The sequence below is a fragment of the Hetaerina americana genome, unplaced genomic scaffold (genome assembly GCF_022747635.1).
Source record: "Hetaerina americana unplaced genomic scaffold, ioHetAmer1.1.p SCAF_84, whole genome shotgun sequence".
Classification (NCBI taxonomy): Eukaryota; Metazoa; Arthropoda; class Insecta; order Odonata; family Calopterygidae; genus Hetaerina; species Hetaerina americana.
Genome location: NW_027287472.1, coordinates 111880 through 132432, shown reverse-complemented (window position 1 = coordinate 132432; position 20553 = coordinate 111880). Strand labels below are relative to the sequence as shown.

The 20553-nt window shown below is 37.3% G+C and overlaps 1 non-coding gene across 1 annotated transcript; it reads left to right on the top strand.

Moving 5' to 3' along the window:
• The first annotated feature begins 2539 nt into the window (after window positions 1-2539).
• Window positions 2540-2621, top strand: TRNAS-GCU (transfer RNA serine (anticodon GCU)). Its single transcript has one exon. It is a non-coding gene; the product is annotated as a tRNA-Ser (tRNA).
• The last annotated feature ends 17932 nt before the right edge of the window (window positions 2622-20553 follow it).

Here is a 20553-nt window from a genome sequence, read left to right as displayed (position 1 = left end):
CATTTGTTGAATTGTTTAGTTGAATGTTTAGCTGGAAAACGTCCAGGCCATTCAAATATGTAATCCTTATTTATTTTCTTCTTTATATATTTTATGTATTCAATTATACTTTTTTCATTCGCAAGTAAAAATGGATATGGCGATGGCTAAAATAGAGTATTGTCTACTGCTAGATACTAGAGACCCTTGATGTGCATTGAGAAATTCTTGGGGGCAATTGAAGGAAATTGTGTCTACAAACGAATTTAAACCGTTGAGAAGGATTTGAACAAAACGCACCAGAGTGCTGATGATCTATCTCATTCAACTTCATACCTTTCTTAAAATTTCTCTTTGAAAACACAGTATGTTATATATTGCCCATCACACATTATGAAGCAGACAGAATAAATACGGTTCTTAAATACTTGGAATTTCTTAACCTTATCATTTTGGAGATATTTTTGTGATTGTGCATCATACGGTTTCGCCGTATTATTAATTTAAGCAAACGGCTTAGGGAAGATTTCATAGTTCCACACTATGGATGACATACCACGCTTTTCCTTCATGGTCAATCCAGGGGTGTAGCTTTCCTATTTGTCCATTAACAATATTACATTCATCAATATACTTTGGAGCAGACGGGAAAACATAAAATGAATAAATAACAAATAAAATGAAAATATAAAACTGACGAAATCAAAACCAACGATTAGGTTCTAGACACGGGAGGGGAAGGGAGGAGGTTGTTGGAAGAAATTGGAAGAACAAGTAGGGAGAACAAGTGGATGCAGGAGATACTGAGAGGCTATGGGATGCTGAGGACAGTGATGCAGAGGGGACAATACAGGGAAAGCGAGGGAGAAAAATAATAGGTATTTTGGAAGGAGTTAAGGGAGGTAGAAAGAATGCAGACCTCAAGAACGAGTTACTTTAATATATAGTATAATGATAATTTGTGTCATATTAGATAGTACAGTAGTGAGTAGTCCCAGGGTCCATCAAATATCTATCTAAATTTATAAACTACTACTCTAATAATAATTCAGCGAAATTGTTCCCATGTAAAAGCCAAACATAGCTCTTCAACGTGCTAGCATTGATTTTAAAAAGCACACAAACCTTCCTTTGAAAGAGTTAGAACCAAGATTAATACGACGGATTGTGTGCTGACCCATTATGAAGAACATCAATAAATTAATGTTTGTCAAAGACAACAAAACTTGTCAGGTAATGCATTAAAGTGTACTCCAAACACAATTGTATTGACGAGAGCTTTGGGTATGAAAGGGTCGTCTCACATGTCGACTAAATGCGGTGAGTATTGCTGGGCACTACGAATTTTGGTAGCAAAAGTGAAAGAGATAGAAAGACGAATATAAAAAATGAGCATTGTCCGTCTGTATCATGTAATTATGAGATAAAGGTGCTTCTCTGGTTTAGTCATGTGGAGAGAATGGATGACAGCAGACATATCAAACAAATATCCCCTATCAGGGAAGAGAAAATATTTTCCGAGTAAGGGTCGGACCGAGATAGGCATCGTTGCATATGGTCTAAAGGGATTCCAAGGACACCAACTATTAGAAGTCTCAGGAATAGAACAGATTGAGTCAATGTCAAAACCTTATGAGACAATGACATAAAAGTAAGAGAGGTAAAGTTGGCAAGTAAAACAATTGTAAAAGTAAGTAAGTTTTCTGAATAACGCAAATTCCGGCAGGTTTAAAAATACCTCCCAGGAAGGGAACGGAGCTGCGTGAAGAGTATGAATGTATGCCCAAAAAAGAGTAAACCAACGTCCGAAGGGAAAGTTGAACCCTTCGCACTGGGCAGTGAGTATATTATCCGCCAAGGACAACTGGGTTCCCTTAGTCATTTCCATCTCTTTTTTTACATTAACATTTACACAGCTGTCATCATGCAACGCAAGATATTACAACAGACGGGATAAAGTTTCGACTAGTATAACCACCTTCGCATATATTAGTTCCATTATTTAATCATCTACTTACCATCCGCTCTTTAACTATTTAATAATTTCCAATCCTTTTTTGTAACGCTGCGTCCGGAAAAAGCATGATCGTGGCCCACAATAACAGTGGTCAATTAGAAGAGGTAAACGGCCCTTTAACAACAGGCTATTCCATGGCAAATGTATCTCCCAAATATTTCAGGAATATTAGCCTATCAACGCAGTATTTTTGTCACGTTTTTGCCGCCCTCGGAACTCCTAATTTTTCCATATATAAATCACTTTAATTCATACGTCAGGTTTTCATCTTGCAAGTTAGATTTCGTACGAGTATAACACACAAAAATACAACCTACCGAGAGGGTTCATCATTAATGAAAGTAGCTGACATGATAAAAATGTTCCGGACAAGGCACATTGATGGGAGAGAACAATGATGAAAATCCATAACTTGACATCTAGTAAGGCTGCACTTTAATCTTATCTTGAAGGTCGTGATGTTGCGAGTTCCAACAGTGCACTTTGGCTGGTCATTAAAATTAAGTGCAGTCAACTTATTCTATTTATTTATTGATCTTATCGGACGAGGTGGCCGAGTGGTTAAGGCGTTGGACTGCTAATCCAATGTGCTCTGCACGCGTGGGTTCGAATCCCATCCTCGTCGACTTTTTTTCATCCAGCTTATCTTTGAGCTCGGAATAATTCATTTAAAATTTGTGCACTTCCTCGGGATACGCAGAAGGCCATTAAAAGCACATGACTCTCCATGCAATTTACCACGGCTGATTGCTTGTATTTTTCAAATTAAATATTTATTGATAACTAAGTTAGGTTAGTCAATATAGGCAATGACTGATTTTTTCATTCGTATGCGCCAATAATTAGGTTATAATATGAGGATAATACATTTTTACGAGCGAAACACGGCAAAAAGAAATCCAGCATCAGAATTTGCGCCAAGAACCTCGATTTCACGTATATTCAGATAGAGGGTGCGCTAAACTCGTGTAAATTGTACGTTCTCTCCGGACATTGCCCAAGTGGGGGTTAAAGTTACGACGAAAAACCAGCAAAAACGATATGTGAATCCTTAGCATGAGAGGTCAATTTACTAGCCACCACCCACAATTGCCAAACACTCCTCATATTACTTCATTGAAAAATGTGACCTAATGTCTTAAAATAGACCTATTATAAAAGTTCTTTCGAATCAGTTGCCTAGCACTGAATAACAATATGATTAGTACTAAATCCTTTATCTTTCAAATAGTATCGATCAAAATCTAAGAACGACCATATTCTCTCTGTTATCAATGGAAGAACTACATTATATTCTAGTTATGCACCAATAGATTCACTTAGCGCTTTTAAACAATGCTTAAGGGACATCCATCTATTGACTGCGAAGATGTAAGAGAGGGTTCAAAATGTGAGATGGTAAGAGAAGTACGATATATTAAGAGAAGTGTGACGTAATTAGGAAACATTAAGAATTTTGCACATGCACGAACAGGCGGGACAAGAATGAAATATGTTACTTCCTCATTTTAGTGAGTCAAATCGCCGACAGTCATTGATGCAGCCACAAATATTTATCTAGCTGAGATAGGTTCATGGAGAAAAATAAAGAGTTTAAGAGGCATTAAAGCGCAATAGATTAAACTATTATTTGTTACCCACGCTGGTTAAATTATGCATGGAGTTTATATCTGTCAAGACATATAGCAAAGTTTTAAATACTAGGATTTTTCCTGACGTATTTATTTGCTATTCACCGCTGGAACTAGATTACGACAAATGTAGACTCAGGGGTCCCACGGGAGAGAAGGTAATAGTCAGTTAAATTGTGTCATTAAAATAATAAAGGCGGTTCGAAACAAAACAAGTATCCAAAAATTTTTAGATAGAAGAAATTTTGATGAAATATGAGGTATCTATTGAAATAGCGTGCTTCAGCAATAACAGTTATCATTTACTGCATTTTCAACAGTACAATGTAGCCATAACCTCTTTTTTTGTAAGCATACAGCTTACAATGCGATAATTAGGCACACGAAACATTTCTCGATAATATTTATGTTCATTTTAACAAAAATCTAACAATAGTAGCTAAAAATTATGGCATATAACAGGAAAAATATTACACGTGCAATTTGAGGGAGCGTGATTTGGGGCGGGATATCGTGGAGAATGAATTGTTTTGATCGAGGGATATCGTGGAGAGTAAATTACCCTCATAGAGTGTTTGTTAGGTTGGACATCCCTGCATTAACAAGTACATTTCGATATTTATTGGGGTGCAGAACACATGCGGATTTCTCTGGCTATCTTGTACAATCCGTAAAGGGTTTCGTTTATTAATTAAAATCAGAGTGACTTGCTCCAAGGAATTTTTTTAAATCCATTCCCTTCGTTAATCAATGGGGAAACGAGAGATTTGGTTACTTTTAGCACAAATCCAGGACATCAAAGTATTCTCCGCACGCCCCTGTATCTTCAGTATTTTAAGAACTAAATTACAATGAAAAATGAATGTAGATATCTCCTATGACAGAAGAAAATCAATCATTATGCGAGATTAGGAGGATACCCGTATGATAAGTTGTTAAAAATTGGCGAATTGTAACGTAGTGAAGAAGAAGATGGTGAAATAATGCCAAAAAGTGGGAGATTTCCGGCTGTAGAAGACAGTACCGCCATGAAAAAACTCTAGGGCAAAATACGTAATCGAATAAAACTCAATTTTGGCTAAGGAGAGAGAGTGTGAGAGAAAGGTCGAAGAGGGACACTAACTCCAAACCACCTCCTGCCTCCTGCCCTCCCGAAAGCGCGACCTTCTCACACCCTCTTACGCGACCCGCGGGGATGATTACCCATAATGCATTTAGCAGACACTGGGTTTAGAAGGGGGAGAAAGAGGTAAGAGAGAAAGGAGAAAAAATTGGAACAGCAGAGCGGCAAACGAGAGAGGAAGAAGTGGGTAAGAGGTTTAGCGGATGATACGTTCTTCGTGAAAATGGGACGACTTCGTCGAAAATGAGAGACCGTGGTTGAACGAGGGATTTGGGTCCGCTCAGAGATATTAGTGTGATACATAAATGAATTTAATACTGAGGTAATTTATCCAATATTTTCATTTGTGTGTAAGATAAATGAAATATTTTACATTTTTAAATATAAATAGGCTAAGGAATATCGTGGAAAGGGAGGGAGCAGGTATATAAAACGTAAATTATATTAGGTAATATCGCTCATACTAATGCATGGTAACGAAAATCGCGTCGATGTAAACCAACTAAATGGAAAAAGGTTGTGTTAATTACACAAAATTTAGTTCTGTCTCAAAATATAAGCCTCGCCTACAGTAAAACAGGCTTATTTTATTAAACATACAATCGGGTTAAGCCTAATTTTATAAAGATTAAAACTTTTCATGATTCATTGTACCATTGTATAATGGACCCATCCAAAACCTACCTTAAATGGTAGAATATCAAACATAATAATAATATTTACAGACAATACTTTTTGTATATACCAATACTTCAAAATTATAGTTCTATCTGGACATGCATCAATACTACTATTATTTTCATTATCATCGCTATTAGGGCAAAATATTACTATTCGCAACAATAATTATTACTAATGACAAATGATATCATTAATTTATAAAGTAAGTACTTCACGAAATATTTCACCCCGCTCAGAAAAAAATATTCAAGCTGCTGAAATATAACCCATAAGCGCAGATAAAAAGATTCGTTTAAATGTGCTAACCTTAGCAAAACGTTTGTTTCATAATACTTTTGTATTGCCAATTTCCATTCTAAAATCCACAATTTTTGGTTCTCTACCTGTTAATGGCCCTATATGCGTATTAGTACATATTTAATTGTTTCGGTGTGCGTTATTTGTTTCAGTTGTTAGGTGTTTGTTTGTTTAGTATGGAAATTGACCCCAGCGGAAGCTATAAGGTACAGAAAAAGGAATGGAAGAGGGCAATGGATTTTTATTAGAAGGCCAGCCCAAACCGAAAATTAAAGATGGATCAAAACCTCCCGCGCCCGAAAATGTGAATTTGCAGAGGTCAGGTCGATCCATTGACTCGAAGGAACTTAATAAGCGAAGAGGGAGAATAATGATGACATTATTCTCATTTTTAGCAAAACTACAATAAACTGTCATTGTTAAGTTAATGATATACAGATGTTTAAGATATACATACGAACTCAATAGCTTGCACTCATAAATGCAAGAAGTCAGTTGTTCCAACTCCTAAATCAGAATGTTGCGATTAAGGGATATTAACAAAATTTTGTAATTGAACGAAAGTAGGTAGCATTATATATTTTAAAATGCGAAGTATCATTCAATGACATCGGCATTGATGTTTTTCTCCTAACGTAAACGGATAAATATGAAGGGACAGTTATCCATATTCAGCTTTCTTTGTTTTCTGGTTCAAAATTAATAAAACTACTGTCACCATCTTTTGATGATGACTTTCTCATACATAATGAATTAAAACATCGGAATCCGTAATTATTACAATATAAAAAGCAAATGACTGTATTACTATATTAAACCATAATAAAAATATAAAAAGAAGTAGAGAGCCACAGGATATGTTTCAATTGCATGAGACGAAACTTGAGAAGGCATATATTCTAATCTAAACTAATCAGACGAAATATAGAAAATCTTTTAGTAAAACACTGAAATATTGACTACACCTTTTTCAAGATTAATTCTCTAGCGTTTAACATTCACATGGTTCCCGGAATTGATACGCAACATTTTGTGAGAATCGGTGGCAAAAAATTATTGCCGCTCTTCACAAAAATGACCAGTAATTCACGTTCACGTAATGGTATACTTATAGCTCTTAATATCGGTTAGGCTGCTTTTTAGATTTTAAAACCTTTTTCTCGAATATTTCAATAATAAGATTTAGTATTTGCCGACAGATATTTGTTAATCGAACTTAATTCATGTTTCTGCTTATAAAAAAAATAAATTTATTAGTATGCGCGTGCTACTTATTGCCAAATTGTGTTGCTATGCATGAAGATTTTTACCAATTGGCGTTTTCAACTGAATTTAGGATTAATTAGCATTATGAAACTTGAGCCTAACTACACGCACACAAAACTGTCAAAAGCTATGCTTGCTTTGAATGTGGAAAATGAAAGTTCTAATACCAGCTGAGAATTCGTACACTTTCCTTTAGAAAAACACTCCCCCACACTTTCCCACGACGTTTTCAATTTGTTTTCAATCCTGCGGTGAAAAAAGAAATTCCATACATGAAATATGGAACTCATCCTGCGAGTAAGTGATATTATCGTTCCCAACGGAACCTCGCAAAAGTGTTAAAATCATAATTGACGCATCACTTGATAACGAAACGGAGTTTGTAAAGTAATCTAACGGGAAATCTACTAGACAAGCCGGAGAAACGCGGCGAGATAGGTCAAACTATGTACATGATTTAACAGTTATTTTTTATCAAAGATGATGACAAAACGTCGGTAATTCTATTTGCTACACCTACGGGAACGTCGCTTAACGTTGGTTCCCCCTGAGCATTGGGATGGTGGGGAGGAAGTGACCGAAATCAGGCGGAAATCTGTAAAGAAAATACTCAGCAAGAATTCGCAATTTACTGTTAACCATGTTAATAACTTGTGGTAACAATACGATGTGGCATGAACTACGTGTACACTGATTAAGGCATTTAAGAAATCAGCTTTCTACTTACATAGCCAGGAGGTGATAACGGCATCTACGATATATCGGTGGAACTAAAAATACCGGTATATCGCTGCATCTATACATGTTACCCATTCCTAATAGCAAGAATAATAATGTATAACATTTGACTTTAAAATTGAATGTCCCTACAGTATAAATAACAACCTATACATAAAATTCATGTAGAAAAACTCATTAGTGGAACACTGAGTTTATAGGGCACGAAGGCTACATGTATAGTATCCAAGAGGAAATTATGAAGAGCGGCAACTTACCTTTGATAAAATCTTCCCTTCCCGAAGGATTGACACTTCGCTGAGAGCTACTCGATGACGACGAAAAACCACTCGGGAAACGGTGCTGAGTCGGGGCTTGCAGCAGGTTCATATTCTAACGAAGTAAAAATATCAAAAGTAGATAAATAGCGTGATAGGTTCCCTGAAAATAATAAAGAAAGGCAGAAAAAATATCTGAAAATCACGAATTCGAAATATGGGACTTCGCCCAGAAGAGAATTCTGTGAGTATTTTTGAGGCATGCATATTTCTTTACACCAAAGTTTTTTATCACTTTTACACATATTTATGGAAAATAACATATATTCATTATTATTAATTTCACTTTTGTCGTCTAATGAAAACATACAGGAAGCCAAAGGCTTTTCATATCAAAATCAAGTTGAAAACCTGCGTCGTAAATACATAAAAATCAAACATTCCTTAATAAAACAGTATTTTACTGACATAAACTCCTTTATCTCCTCACACTGACTGCGTCTTGATGGTTGAAGGGGTTTTTCATTTAGATGACCCACAGTGCTGTACTGTCAGGGGCAGTGATAGTTTTTATTGATAGGGTCACCAACTGATCGTAAGTATTCCAAGCAGCATCTCTTCCTCAATGAGGTGGCTGCACAAGGGGCTGATTCTGGCGCGTTGGCCATTTTAAGGATGGTGTCACGCTAAAAGGACTATTGAGAAAAGGCTAGAAAAACTGCCTCAACTACTTTTTCAAAGACACTATCATATACGGTAACAAGCAGATAAAGAGGAGAAACTTGACTCATGTAGAAAATAATAGTTTATGAAGAACTTTCATAACCTATCTTTAGTAGTTTGGTTGCTTTTAACGAAAATATTCTGTTACTTCTATTGCACTATCACATCAATCCGTCATCATAAGCCGTCTGAGAACTTGGGATAAGTACTCACTTTGATCAATTGGTTGGTACCTTTTAGAAGTAGGTTTAGAATTCCATTGTATAACAGTGTAATGTGTGAAAATAGTGCAAACATTAAGTAGAAACAAGCACATTCAGGGTTGTTTAGCTATATTTCCATTTCATATGATAGTTAACTCAATACTAGCATTCTAAAAGAGCCAGTCGTCGAAGAAGAGCGACAAAAAATCATTTCATGGCAACACCAAATACGCTTGTTTTCAAACACCCCAAGGAAATTAGATTCGTAATATTTGCGCTTGTTCTGTAATGTGTACACTGATAACCCTTCTTTAAGGCTAATTTTTATCTTTCGCATCATCTTTGATAGCCCGAACATATGCTCTTTCAAATTTAAGTTACTTTTATGTCCTAGGTCATAAGTGTGATAAAATAAAACGTGAAGGATCTCAGGTTTTCCCGGCGTATGGTATTCAAGAAGTTCTCTCGGGTTTCCCACCGGGTCAGGTTGCAGTACACTGACGTTTCGAAGGCTGACTCCGCCATCGTCTTCAGGTTGAAGTCGATGGCAGAATCAGCCTGAAGACGATGGCAGAGTCAGCCTTCGAAACGTCAGTGTACTGCAACCTGACCCGGTGGGAAACCCGAGAGAACTTCTTGAAAAATAAAACGTGTTTGTATTAGTATAGCCGTAGTACTATGAGAATCGTACAGGGAGACACTAAGGCCGCATTGAAAAACTCAATGCAAATATTTTAATTTTAAAGTAAAATAGAACAGATGATATTTATTTCACAACGAATAAACTCTCATTTATTGAATAAACTACGATAGACATCTCTCTTCACTGCATATCGTTCGAAATCGTTTTGCCATTGAGGCCAGAATAAGAGTAAAGAAAACGGATTCAAAGAGTTATTTAGAGTTAGAAGTAATTGAAAAAAATGTTCATCTCTGCAGTGTACTTCAATGCGAATGTAGTTCAGTTGCTGTCAAAATAAAAGCTTTCCTAATAGCTTTGGATACTGATGTGAATTCTTATTGGTATACAATAAATATTTGCTCGAAATTTAGTTCAAAACATGGCAATCGCATGAAGCTACACATTTCCTTTACAGTAAAATTTGAAGCTTCTTCGTTGATTAATGTCACACAAAGGGATAGCTAGTGATTTCACTCCAGTACCAAATAAAGAACCACATCAACTGAATAACCAGATTTCAATATGCGAATAGAATGCCAGTTGAAGGAAAGTAGTCATAAGAGTGCTCAAAATTGGATGGAATGTGATGTTCGGAAGTAGGATACCTGACAGTGGAGTCCCAGAGGACTCTGTCCCCGGAGTTTATAGCCTCCAGGGGGGTAGGGTTAATGGGGAGTGAGATCACTAGGGGCAGGGCTCCCAGGAGGTTTCTGCCACTAGGAAGTAAGATGAGGGGTTAGGGGCCATTCGTAAAAATAAAACTGAATTGAAATTCAAATGAAGAGATTACAAATTGACGAAACAAAATTAAAATAATACATACTAAAACTATACCAACAGTAAGCACTATCAATGGCCGGAGATAAAAAGCGTGACAAAAAGATACAATAGGTTCAAAATATTTGTAAAACACCCTACATTTTTTAATTACGCATCAAAAACGTGAAGGCATTCTTTCCTATGATTTAAGTTTCTTGCATGGTGGTTTAACTCATCATTGAAATAAAACTGCTTCGTAACGAACGCAAGAAAACCCATAAGAACCGTGGAAAAAATGTAAACGAGAGAGCTATAGAGCAAGCGGATTTTAAATATGAACCGCATTTTCTATTGATCGAAAGCAATAAACATGCCACCATTTTTGGTTACTTTCCTGACCCACTGACGAGTAAGACTTTAATCTAATCAAGTTCATTATTTTTTTCCAGCACCACAGCCCGATATTGATTGATATATTCCTCATGCTGACAGAAGGTCGCTAGGCAATGCCCGTGCCTCGCGTCTTGACAACGCATTTTAACGACATAATTTTTGCTTTAAACGATCCTAAAAGTGAATGATGGGCACGCAAAAGAAGGAGAGTTAAAACCACTAAAAATGTGAATGACGAACAGGTAGATTGAAAGGACGAGAGTTAAACAAACATCAAGAGTATGGGAAGAAAAGAAAAGAAGGTTCGATTGTACTTTTTTCTTTATTCATCACTCTTGGCTCAGCTTTCCAAATAACGACATCCTCATTTTCCTCTGACTTTCCCTCGAAAAAATAATTCATAAAATAAGTAAAAATAATTGATTATTTTACAATTTGGAATTTTATGAAGCATCCATGATACTTGAAGGGTCGGTTTGTACATTCTTATTCCACATTTAGTGAATAAAAATTGACCTAAATGAAACAAAAATAGGTACCGAACTTAACTTATTTTCACTTTGTGAAGATAGTGTAACGCAGGGTAAATCATTAAAAAGGATCTTTTGGCCCAAAAAATGTTATGATCTTTCAACCCTAATTGTACAACATCTTTCAAAAGCATGTTTATCATAGGAATTGAAAAATTTCCGGGTCCTTCGTCCTTTTTTCAGAAAGACGATGTTTTGATCTCCCTCATCGCGTTCTCTTTTTTTCTCTCGCTCTTCCATTTGGAATACTACGATAGTGAAGCGCCGAAACCCTAAGCAAACCATAACGCCTAAAGAGCGGCACCAGGTGTAACTGGTTTAACCTCGTTCATTACTAATTATTTTATTTAATTCATTTTCCTTTTTTACAGCAATTCCTTGACCATGCACTATGAGCAATTCACACAACGTGATGTTACGTAAACTACGTAATGTGAATGTCGAGGTTCGAGTTGGATGTGTGCAGGCAGAATAGATGTGGAAATGGACTAGATAGGTTAGCTGGTATGGTGTATTGCTAGATACACGAGAGAGATGTGCGCACATTTGGCAGGACGCCCTTTGCAATGTTAAATAAGAAGAGCCACCTCGCTCAATTTGGAATTCACTGGTAGAGGGACAGTTCCTTATTTTTTCCATAATTTTTTGCATTTGCTACCACAAGGTCATGGCATACCTCTTAAGGGAAGAAGAACTTGCAAACTTTATTAGGGTGAAAGAATTACGATACGTACAATCAGAAAATGTATATTTCCGATTATAAAGTGCGCCCATTGTAAGTATCCATATTTCTACGAATGAAAAATGAAAAATACCAGAATTGAAAACAGAAAAATCCATTATGCATACTTTATTATTTGAAGATGAAATGTGGAATTATTAACAAAATTGAACAATAGAAATATCGCTAATGATGTGTCTTTTCGGAGGCAAATACACGTAAATCAACGTACGTGAGTTCGCTACCCTAATGAGCACTCTCTGACTCACCTTTGGAAGATAGGAAGTTTGAATAAACATTTCTCGATATTATATCACTTAAAAAATCCACATTGATAAATTATATTTCTTACTTTAGTTGTGAATATTGTTTCAAATAAATTATAAACTAAAATAAGTAAAATATTCTTAGACCGAAAATAAAACTGCGTGTGTGTTCACGAGACCCCTCCCCGGACTACAACCTTGACGTGGTGGAAGGCCTTGTGCGTTTCGATGACCCCTAGAGTAGCGCTGGCGGGAGTAATAATAATTGCTCCGGGTAGGGTCACCCGTGTCAGATAGGTCGAAGGTTAGGAGCCAGACAAAAGGTAGTACACGCAGCGTATGTTCTTCAATGAGGCGGCCGCAAAGGCGTCTGGCCCAAAGGGGGCGGCCATTGAGTGATGGTGTCACGTTAAAACCACTATTGAGGAAGGCAACGGGAAACCACCTCAATTATCATTCCCAAGATTTAAATGATGGACAATACTGAGATTTTGAGTCCTGGCAACTACGGGGCTCGGCCCAATCAGCCGTGTGTCGTGTCCGGCAGCGGGGGAGGCAAGGCTTCCGCGGTCGTCATCCCACGAAACCCTTGCAAGGGTAAACCAGCAGCAGCAGGACAAAGACGCAGGAGAGGAAGACCAAATCAGTTAGAATAGTAACGTGGAATGTTAGGACAATGATGAGGACAGGGAAATTGGAGAATGTTAAGCAAGAAATGGAAAGGGGAAAACTAGATATTCTAGGTCTATGCGAGGTGAGATGTGGAAGGATAACGGGTATTACTGGAGTGATAATTATAGAATAATATACAGCCGCGGGGACGAGAGCCAACGAGGGGTTGCCATAGTATTAAATGAAGATGTAGGAAGAAGCGTAGTCAACATAGAACGGATAGATTATTACTAGTAGAGATAAAAGCAGAACCGACAAACTTGGTTATTAATCAGGTATACATGCCACCGAGCAACCATAAGGAAGAAGAGGTAGATAGGATATACGAACAGTTAGAGGACAACTTGTTGACTCGACAGTCAATCGCGTGTGATGCTGCAAGGAAACATTTGATAATGATGGAGACTTGGAATGCAACGGTAGCCGAAGTTAAAGATAGTGATGAGGTGAGGGACGACGGTTTAAGCACGAGGAATGACAGCGGGTAAAAAGCAATTGAGTTCTGCAGGAGACAGGGGTTAGTCATTACCAGCACTTATTTTAGGCACCACCAAAGGCGCAGGTATACATGAAAATGGCCTGGTGACTCAGAAAGGTATCATTTAGACTATGTTCTGATTAGGCGAAGGTTTAGGAACAGAGTGATCGATTCGCACAGCTTCCCGGGAGCAGATGCGGACTCTGACCACAATTTAGTTGTTATGAAGTGTAGAGTCCGTTTCAAGAAGATGTGCCAGGGGCGGCGGTTTAGGTAATGGAATGTAGAATTATTTAATGGATTGACAAGAAAGAAGTATCTGCAGGCTGTAGAAAAAATAATGAATGCTGGTAAAGAGATTAGTACCATCGAAGAAAAATGGGATTATATCAGGAAAAGGATATCGGAAGCCGAAAGAGACACTATAGGAACCGTTAACGAGAAAAGTACAACGTAAACATGGATCACGGATGAGATGGTTAGAAAGATGGATGAGAGAAGAAAACGGAAGGATATAATCACAAAGTTAGGCAAAATGAAGTAAAAAGAGCTAAATAATGAATTGAGACGGGTAACAAATGAAGAAAAAGAAGCATGGTGGAAGACGCAGTGAAGGATATGAAAATTTTGCAGAGGAAGGGTGAAATTGGCGCGCTATACAGCAAGGTTAAATAAATATCGGGAAGTAAGAAGGGAAGATCTGTGCTGACAGATAGAGATAATGCCGGTAAGATAATAGTTGACATAGAAAAGATCCTAGAGAGTTGTAAGGAATATGAAGAAGAACTGTATGATAAAGAACTTAGGCCAACATGAGGTTAGACATAGAAAAGGAATATGCCGTAGAGGAAGACAGCTAAGATCCAGGTATACTCGACGATGAGATATAAATGGCATTAAGGGATATAAAGCTAAATAAGGCCGTAGGGTAGACAACAATCCTGCGGAACTACTAAAAGGTTTGGGAAAATGTGGGAGGAAGAGGCTATATAGACTGAATCATAGTATCTATGAGGAAGGAATCTGGCCGGAAGACTTTGTGAGATCAGTGCTAGTTCCTATTCCGAAAAAGATAAAGTTGGTGATGGGTTCACATAAGCAGTGCGGCATAAGAACCTACGACTTTCATAATCAACGACACACCTAGGCGACCGACGGCAGGCACAGAAGTGATAAAAATACCTTTGGGCTACGTACAAGTAAGGATTTTTGTTGTGAAAATACAAAAAATTATCAGTATGATCAAGCCCAAACTTTTTCCTTGCTTCGTCCTTTTAATCAATTCCAAAACCACTTCTTTTACCCTTCAAAATCAATCATTCTCCATATGTTCTGCTTCTGCTATTCGTCTTATGGCTTTACTTTCATACACGACAGTAATAGTAGTAGTTTTTATGGGAGGCGACCAACAGCTCAGGTCATTTGCGTCATTAGAAATAGATGGGAAAAGAAGGGTGGAGAGAAACCCAGCCTCGGCATTAGCCTACTCTAGTCGAAAAGCTCCAAGGGTTGCACAGTTTAACGTCCCATCCGACGAACGGCGTACTCACCACAAAGCACCTCAAGTAGGGACACCACTGAAAAATATCTGCCGTCTCCGGGATTCAAACCCGGGCCCCCTGGTTGAGGGGGCAGGGCGTCAGCCAACGATTCAATATCATCATACTTTTTCCAGTTTTAGACCCATTAAATACTTCTCGCAATGTTATCCCAAACTCAAACCATCTCGTTATCCAATGGTAAAATATAAGCAATAATGGCAAGTTTACGATGCCTCCTCTTTGAAACCAGAGAAATTTAAGGGATACTAACTGTATTTCCTCAAATACATCTTAGTCCTATCATTCAGGATCAAGCCTAAACTTAGACTTTCGTATACACTATCGCCACCTTCCGAACACAATGCCAGACCGCATTATTTTCAATATAACAATCCTTGCACTTGCACAAATCCATTAACTCATGGCCATTCCACTATTATGAACTGGTATCTGTTCTGAAGGAATTATCTTGATAGTCACCCGACCAGAAGGAGATACATTCAGTGAGTGCACTGAAACACCAAGACGCCAGTAAGATTCTTGGTAAATTAAATAACTACTTAGTAGTCTTTTAACTTCAGTTGACATGGCATCTAAGCACCACTTCACGCATACATTTCACACACACACACACACACACACACACACACACACACATATATATATATATATATATATATATATATATATTTCACATATATACTTCACATCTCTACTTCACGCACACATTCGTACATCTCTCTCTTCAAATTTAAAATAAGATACCTTCCAGCATTTTTTTACAAAGATTAACTTCATAGTCATTGTAGTAGGACTATTACGTATTTCGTAACTCAGTATATTTTCCGAGAGACTATTTAGAAAATCGAGGGGCATAGAGCGCTTTTACTCGCACGGATTTTCTTACGTGGACTAATAAGGGAAAGAAGGCAACGAAGACATGACTGATTGTAATTTGCTTCATACGAGAGCGACAGCTTGGAAAGAGGATGGGAACTGAGAGGAAGAAAAGAAATGAAATGGGCGGCCAAATGAAGTAAGAGGTCGGAGGAGCGGCACAGGAGAAGGAAGGGATTTTCGGGTCGTCAAGGGCTTAGGCACAGTATCCTAAAAGGGCTTCCTAATCACCGACTGCCAATATCATCCACTACTCTTTCGCTCTCTCTCGCCTAACCCCTTCCCTTCTCACCCTATTTTTCCCTTTCCTTCACCACTTTACTTTTCCTCTCAATCTTTTTCACGGTCTCCGAAGCCGCACCGGTCACACCCTCCCTTTCACTCCCTTACCACCACCCCCCATGACAACAATACATTTTGACCACAACCCGTCACACCTTCCTACTCTTCCCATTTTGTCGCCCCAACGGGACGCCCTTCATCCTTCTCCCCTATCCCGCTACGATCCCACATAATTATTATCACATTTACACCCTTGTTTTTTGAGGGAAAGTATCTCGTGACCGGAGGAAGGGGGATACATGCGGGCATTCTTGGAACACTTTGTCGTTTGGTGAGGTACATGAAAAAAATATTTTTAGCTTGCCAAAGGGGTGACTTTCGTGTCGTAAGATGACCCTATTTCGTCCACTATATGCTTGCACCAGTTATCCCACACCTTTTCACCCTACTAATAATACTCTTATACACCTCCTCATCCAATTTTCTCAGGCTTTCATAAGAAACAAACTCGTACGTCACAATCCTAACCTCCCAAAAATTTGTGCTCTCCTCCTTCGTTGCAAGGCAGGGTTTAGACACATATTCAGAGCTATGAGAAATCAAAAATGAGTGATCCTATCCAACTAACAGAATTCTCGTGCAAATTTTGTAAAAATTATTTTCATTATTTGAATTAATTAACATATTTATCGGTAACTAACATTAAGGAACATGTAATTTTGTTGTTGCATGATTGGAGTGGAATGACCCCATACCACACACCCTAGCGTTGGCTTACTGGGTATGATGTATACAGGTATAGCCTGTATATGCTTGCTTAAATAACTTCATTATGACTAGTTTCACTACACTGAAGTGTCCTCATGCAAATGTCTATACTAGAATGTATATATTTGAAGGTACAATAGTGTAGCCGAACTAGTCGTAATAACGTCATTTATTCTGTATGAACAGCCTAAAATATATTTTTCCCACTGAAATGGATATATGTTGGGAAGTTTTGGAAGTAAGTATAAACCATTTTAAAATCTCGCGATTAGTAGCAAAGTAGTTCAAAGTAAATTGTTAATTTGCATTAATATTTTAATATACCTACATGAAGTGAAACTAATCAAAAACGCTGCTTCCCAAATGCTTCGCACATACGTGTAGCATTTAACAGTATTTGAGCACATGATTTATCTATCTCTTCCTTTTGGCTAGTTTTCTTTATAAGTTATAATACATGTTTCCTTCCATTTATTCTCCATAGAATAAATGTAAAATAGAGTTACTATGACTTAAAATACTTGTCAAATTATAGGTTTCATGGACACTCACGTTATCTAAAACAGACCCAGCAGAAATTATTTCAAAGGTTCTCTCCGCAAACACCATTTTATTCATTGCCAAATGAGGTTTTTGATAAACAATCGAGCGAATGAAAGTATTTCAAATAAGAGAGTTTTGAAAAAATAGTTTACGCAAAATTTGTACAAAGAAATTTTATCTGCAATAATTATGTTTAATATCATCAACCACTTGAGTCACATTCTGGCGGAAAATTTTTATTTAATCAAATTAGTTATTCTAATAACAAAAAACTATAAAATGTAACAATCCGTAAATCTTAGATTTCTCAGGGCTTTAAGTTATGGAGGGTACACAATCCAAATAAGATTCTAACAAACATATATACAAACACACACCGATATACCTAATAAAAAAAGGTTCAAAACTTGTAAAAAGGATCCTATAAAAGGTATCTTAAATTCAACCCAAATTTAATTTTTTCATGACTAATTCCATGTCTCCCACCCGCCCTATAGTCTTGCCCGCTTTCAATCTGACTAGAAAAGTTCTCACCATAGTTTCTTCAATAACCAGAAATAAATTCTCCTAGCAACAATTTGCAACATTTCAAGCATCTAGGGAATTTAACTTATTTCTTCTTGTACGCCATTAAGAGCGGTTACCCAGTATTTGCGACATTTTTGAAACAAACAAGCTAATTTGAATGAAAACTTGTCATTCAATTTTTCGTTTATTCATCTGTCACCATTTGTCAATAATCTATTGGTCTGTTTACAACTTCCTTAATTCTGTTTTTAACGTTAAATCTCACTGAGGTGAGACGCTTTTGTAGTCGCCTCACTGGGGCATATGTATGCGCTGCGCGGACCGTTCGTCTGGTCCCTCCCTACCCTTCGGCATGAAAGAACATACCAAGAGCAGTTGTCATGGCTTCCTCCAGTACAGCCGTAGCTGTACGGGTCATCAGAACATACAATCTCTTCCCCCAACGTCATGTCTGTAGTTTCTGGGGAGGGATGACAAACTACTATTTGAAAAACCGAGCGTACCTACGCAACCAGCTCGTACCAGGCAAGTATTTCAATAAGTTGGTGTACAGTTTCAATACACACCTTACACGCAGTCGCAGATGTAACCAAGTATAATACTTCTTTCAGCATTGCTTCAATCATAAGATAGGGGTAGAAAAGGTTCTACTAATGTGAGATTTTGTTGATGAAAATAATGAGAGATGAGAAAAAGCATGTACAACTGATAATGTACTTAGCTTTGAGGAATAAATCGACTACCTACTTTTTAAAGGACTACGTCTTGGATTTACTAATAAGAGGCGATGCAGTAATGACTTCTTTCAACGCCTTGCCAGCTACAGAAACACTATGTGAATGGAGAACTCAAATACGCCGCCAACGGGGCATATGCAAGCTCGTATAATATTAAATATATTTTATATTGGTCACGCGAAGATTGGGAACTAAAATTAATCCACAGAAGCGCGGATGATAGTGCTCAGCTGGCATTTCAATAAATATGGGATCACGCAGCTTCGCGTGAACTTTCAATACCCGAGTGACATAAAACGTAAAAAATACAATGCGAAAACAAACAAAAAACTAAGTCATTTTTTAATCGTCATATTTTTTCCGTTCATTGCAATCACTATGAAAGAGTTGGTTCCACTGCAGCGTATGCTATTCATGCAACTCATTAAATTGACGCTTTCCACTCCATCGAAAATTAAACATTAAAGAAGGAGGTCATAACCTAGACCAGATAAAACAGTTTACTTATCTAGGAAGCGTTTTGGACTAATATCCAAGGACATTAAAGGAACAACCGTGTCAGATTAAGATGTATTAAGGAAATGCTATTGATAATGATGTACTTGAAGTAAAGATGAAAACAAAAAATTACCCTTTTAGCCAGAAATAATGAGCACACCTTAGGACATTTCCAATGACAGATTTGCATAAATCACAACTTAAACGAGTAATACAAAGATTACCGTATCTATGACTACGTTTTGTTTATTATTATTAAAATTTGTATCCCGGGCAAGGTAACTAATCCACTGACTAACCACGGTTATGCTTTCAAGCTCCGCCGAACAATTTATCAAATACGTATGTCCATATTATAAAAAAACATTCATAAACTCCACGTACCTTCCTACCACCCTTCATTCTGTCCAAATTTCCCAATCATCCTTACCTAAAATTCTACCTTCAATCATTAGGTATGGAATCTTGTGAGACTTTTAGATAAAAATTGTCAATTTTTAAAATTGAAATATTTGTCCTTTCACAGAAATACAGTTGAAGCAGCCATCTTATTTCTCTCTCTCTCTATTTCTCTCCTTCTACCAGAGACATACTCTCATTTCATTAAATGACCTTTTCCATTTTTAAAGATTCCAAATATCGGTAGAAATTTCCCAATGTCAATCAACGAGTTGCATGGAGTGGAGTGGCTTAAGGAATGGCTCATCTCTCCCACGACATATGAGGCCTATTTTACCGTGAGCAGCCTTAAGTTTGACCATCATACAACATGGAGGTGAACAGCGTACAAGTCTTGCACATGTAACTTCAATTGTTATAACTTAGATATTGAGACCCCCTTTATAAGATAAGAAGATTTATACAGAGTGATTTTGGTCATTTAGTATGGCCCACAAAACTTCTTCTGCTTCTTTTCTTAATCATTATTGCCAAGAAAACTCTGCAAAGCTCAAGTATTTTTCTTAGGCCAATATAATGAGCCACATACGTAACACACAGTCTAAAGCAAAAATGGCATTAGCATGTGTTTCCGGTGGTTGCGCCACATTGTAAATAAGTAGGTTGAAGGTTATCTCTTAGAATGCAAACTCAGAACTTTTGCAGTAAATGGAATAACTTCTTGCTATCATTTTGAATGAGAGATATTTTCTCACGTAGGCACCTACGCCTCCACAGCCCTTACCGATACGATCATGTTGACAGGAGTTGTATCCAAGAATATCGAAAGACGTGGTAGACATATGAGGCTTAAGCCAAGTAAAAAAAAGAGAAAAATATCTCAAAAAAGTCGAAATTTAACTTTCAAATATTTAACAAATAGGATAGGAAGGCACTATTATTTT